This window comes from Apium graveolens, chromosome 3, assembly GCF_009905375.1.
Source record: "Apium graveolens cultivar Ventura chromosome 3, ASM990537v1, whole genome shotgun sequence".
Classification (NCBI taxonomy): Eukaryota; Viridiplantae; Streptophyta; class Magnoliopsida; order Apiales; family Apiaceae; genus Apium; species Apium graveolens.
Window position 1 is genome coordinate 112,853,904 of NC_133649.1, and position 4,896 is coordinate 112,858,799.

Below are 4,896 nucleotides of genomic sequence, written 5' to 3' on the forward strand. Positions count from 1 at the left end.
AGATAAAGAAGAGTTCATGGCATCCATGTCATAGTTGACTTCTTCGTCTTAGGCGTATTCCGTCAGTAATGAGTGTTTAGACATCCAGTGAAGTCAGTCTCCTCGGGTAAGAGCGTTGATGGTACTTTGTTACCTAATAAGGAAGGGGATTCGCTTCTTCTTTTTGTCGTAACTAAAGGGAACGGCTGACTCTGTTGTTGTGCTACAGGATTGTGTCCCGCTACCACTCTATCGAGGTTAGAACCGGGGTTCTACCACAAACAGGCCAACATTTGGTTAGGTAACTAGGGTTTAGAGTCATTCTTACGAGTCCAAAGCTGACTTACTTGAGGTGCTAAACTCTTTAATTTCCATCCATTACGAAGTCTCTGACTCACATAGATCCGGGAAGAACCTTTCATTTTTTGAAATTCTTTTTAAAATAAATGAATAAAGGACTCTTTCTGCTTTCATTCATACTTGACTTAGATTAGGGCTCACTTGCTTATATCCCTAGTTGCTGAATCATCACTCTGGTGAAGATTAGCATCACTAAATTGAGGAAGGGCACTTTCAAAGAGTCTTTCTAGACCAGTCTCACCTCAGCTCAGTCCATCAAGATGATGGAGAAAGGTCTTTATCTACTATGGTTAGTTACGTTCCATCTCTAACGAAAGGTTTTTATGTAATCAGGCTTCAACGAGAAATACTTAACTGCTCGAAAGGCAGAGGCTGAGGCAACAGCTGACCACAGTTTAATCCCTTAACCTTTAATTAATGTCTAGTAAACATGTAGAAAAGATAGTTGAGAAGGCCTTTCTTTACTTTAGGGTCGCTCTTTTCATCCAACTTGAAATATCGTAAGAGAATAAAAAGAATCTTACGCCCAACAACTCCCATGTCTTTCTCGGTCGGACCGACCATAAATTTCGTTGCAAGTCTTTATGCATTTTTAGAGCAAGAAGCATAACTACAAGAATAGTATAAAAAACAATGCCTATATTTCGCCGCTTTGATGAGAACAACCTGAATAGTAATCAAACATATACTACTAAATCTTTTACAAGCAAATCTGAACCTGAACCAACGATGACTATGACTATTAATGATTATGCTTTTAACCCATCTGCCACTTCTCGTGTTCAGGCTCAGGCGTTGAATTAACATGCAGTGGAACTTCGGGCTGGAATACATGACGTATTAGGAGAGTTAATGGTTAACAGAAGTCCCAATGAGGTTTTAAGAGCGGCGGAGGTGGTGCATGAGTCAAAGAACGAGATCGCTTTTCTGGAGTGCCTTTTAAAGCACATAAATGGAGTGGAGAGTGAAGCTTTTGCGGAAACTTTATTTCTAGCGGGGCATGCCCCCACCATCCCCAGCCCACTTGAGCAATTTTCCATTCTCCTATTGATTCCTATGAATATAGGACACTTGTATTTCTCATTTACAAATCCCTCTTTGTTTATGCTACTCAATCTTGGTTTGGTCCTACTTTTGGTTCATTTTGTTACTAAAAATGAAGGAGGAACCTCGGTACCAAATGCTTGGAAATCCTTGGTAGAACTTACTTATGCTTTCGTGCCGAACCCGGTAATCGAACAAATAGGTGGTCTTTCCGGAAATGTCAAACAGAAGTTTTCCCCTCGTATCTCAGTCACTTTTACTTTTTCATTCTTTCGTAATCCACAGGCTATGATACCTTATAGCTTCACAGTTACAAGTCATTTTCTCATTACTTTGGGCCTCTCATTTTTAATTTTTATTGGCATTACTCTCATGGGATTTCAAAGAAATGGGCTTTATTTTTTAAGCTTTTCATTACCTGCAGGAGTTCCACTGCCGTTAGCACCCTTTTTAGTACTCCTTGAGCTAATCCCTCATTTTTTTCGCGCATTAAGCTCAGGAATACGTTTATTTTCTAATATGATGGCCGATCATAGTTTAGTAAAGATTTTAAGTGGGTTCACTATGCTATGTATGAATGATCTTTTATATTTCATAGGAGATCTGGGTCCTTTATTTATAGTTCTTGCATTAACCGGTCTAGAATAGGTGTAGCTATATCATAAGCTCATGTTTCTACAATCTCAATCTGTATTTACTTGAATGATGCTACAAATCTCCATCAAAGTGAAGTGGTTATTTATAATTGAACAAAAGCGAGCAGCGAAGGCCGCAATAGACACTATTTGAATTCTTAATGTGTGTGCCAGTACCGAAAGACTCTGAATCTCTTTGGGGCAGATAGCTCACAACGTTCCTTCTATAGATATTTGAAAAGCTAACTGATGTTTGTTGTTCCTGTCATTGTTACTGCTGTGATTTTCACTTTTTTTATGAATTGGTTAAGCCGAGCCTGGGTCAATCTGACTTTGGCCTTTGCAGGTTTACCTGGAAAGATTATATTCCGGCCACCGGAGGGTCTTGCTATTTTTATCGAATGTCATTTTATATTAACCTTTTGGGTGACTCAAGGTTCCCTCCTATTAGTAAATGAACTCATGGATGCGGTTCTTCAATTCTTCCCGGGTTTAAATAGAGGAAGTTTGAATACACCACCCCCTGAACTGCCTGATCCTTCGGGGCCATCCGACCTAGCTTTAGTCGAAGAAGCGGCCCCCGAAGAAGACCCTGGCACTAGTAGGAAAATGGAGGAACCAGAAAAGGATGAACCGGGTCCTTCGAGAGAAGCAGTGGAGGAAGCTTCTCAGGATAAAGGCGGAAGGAATGGAGGCATGATTTATCTCATTTTAGCAAGAAGGAGCCGGAGCCTTACGACCCTGTTTTTGTGGATCAATGGAAGAGAGACATGTTGTATGTCCTTCAAAGAGAGTGCACGTACCCCATCAAGTTTTATAAACGTGAACTGGAAACTGCATTAATAAGTCTCCACAAGGGCGCGGGGCATTTTGTTTGGCTCCACAACCTAAACGCCTTGTTGGATAAAAAGGAGAAATCCGCTTTCTTTCAACAATTAATAATGAACTGCTAAAAAACCGATCAAGGTGATTTTACAACAAGCGCAAGCCTGGGCTGGGCCAGGTTATATGTGTCGGGGTTAACGTATAGTATCCTACTCTTTGGGGAAGATAGCTCACAATGCTCCTTCTATAGATATTTGAAAAGCTAACTTATATTTCCACATGTGAATCCTGTTCTTCAAGGGCTACCAGTTCCTTATTCTATCTTATCTTCGGTATATAGAGCACCTAATTTCATTTCCAGGTCTATTTGGATCTCGGGTGAATTTAGCTAGCCTAATACTATATCAGCGCTGTCAAACTAAAATCAATTTTTAGTTATACAGCGCCATGAATTTTTTAATGGTACAATCCAGCCGACATATATCCAGTTTCTCCAACGGGAATTGGACATGACTTACGCGGATTTACTCACGGAAAAGCTGCACTTTATACTTAATAGATAATACCACTTATGGTATATGGATTATGCACCCAGTATGGGTATGAGCGTACCGAAGCATGATTGGTATGTTATAGATTTCGGAAGTTTCGTTCCATCCCCACTGGAGCCCCTATATGGGCAACCATCTTCAATTATTCTATATAGTATTCTATCAATTCTAGCTATCGGGATATTATGGTGTTGGCGTAAAAGGAAGTCATTTTCTTTTGCTGTCTTTTTTATTTTGACTTGGTTGGCAGGGTCAGGGCCTTTCTCGCTGGGTGAGCGCATCCGATTCTAAAGTCCTTTCCTAAAACACTTCTCGTTCAGTTGCTAAATGATAGAGATAAGGCTTTCTAAATGAGATTGATTTCCATAAATATGCAGGCTAGAAAGATGCTATTTGCTGCTATTCCATCTATTTGTGCATCAAGTTCGAAGAAGATCGCAATCTATAATGAAGAAATGATAGTAGCTCATTGTTTTGTAGGCTTTATCATATTCAGTCGGAAGAGTTTAGGTAAGACTTTCAAAGTGACTCTCGATGGGAGAATCCAGGTTATTCAGGAAGAATCACAACAATTCCCCAATCCTAACGAAGTAGTTCCTCCAGAATCCAATGAACAACAATGATTACTTAGGATCAGCTTACGAATTTGTGGCACCGTAGTAGAAACATTACCAATGGCATGCTATGCGCCTAAGTGTGAAAAGATAGTGCAAGCTTTGTTATGCCAAAACCTAAATGTTAAGTCAGCAACAATTCCAAATGCCACTTCCTCCTGTCGCATCCATCTTCAGGACGATCTAGTCACAGGTTTTCACTTCTCAGTGAGTGAAAGATTTGTCCCCGAGTCTATGTTGAAGCTTCTATAGTAGAACTCATTCGAGAGGGCTTGGTGGTCTTAAGAATGGTTCAGGTGGGGGGTTTCTCTTAAGAATAAAGAAGACGAATAAAATATAATTCATGTTTATTCTAACAGAAGAGCGGATCCAATACTAAGACGTCCAAAACTCAAACTTCTATATATACATCTACAGGGTTGAGAAGTGTTTTGTCCGGGAGGTATAGCTCATCAGTGCATACATATAGAGATCCTGTGATTGGATCTGTACTAGAGAAGGGAAGAACAAGAGGAAGAGTTTATAGCTGATAGAACCAAGTCCAAGGGTTGGACTCTAGAGAAAGTGGAAAGTGATATGCACTATAGCTTCTCCCATTCCTTGTTTCAGCTTTATTTTGAGTGCTTAGATAAGTTTGTTTTGTAGCGTAGGGGATAAAAAGTGCTTTTTCCTACAGTAGCGTAAGGATGGATTCTTTCTCTTTATTAGAACCGATACTGCACTTTACTTATCCGAGTCAGTCCCATTCATTAAAGAAGAGAAGCCTGTATTGGAGTGCGCTGGTTCAATGACTAGAGGAGCAGAGCAGCAAGAGCATCCAGTGATTTTATCAATAGTAGGGATAGAACCACACTACAGGCAGAAAATAGCATAAGAAAGAGAATAAGT

The 4,896-nt window shown here is 40.0% G+C and overlaps 1 pseudogene; it reads left to right on the plus strand.

The window, feature by feature from the left end:
* The first annotated feature begins 972 nt into the window (after nt 1–972).
* Nucleotides 973–2,132, plus strand: LOC141710860 (ATP synthase subunit a-like; annotated as a pseudogene).
* The last annotated feature ends 2,764 nt before the right edge of the window (nt 2,133–4,896 follow it).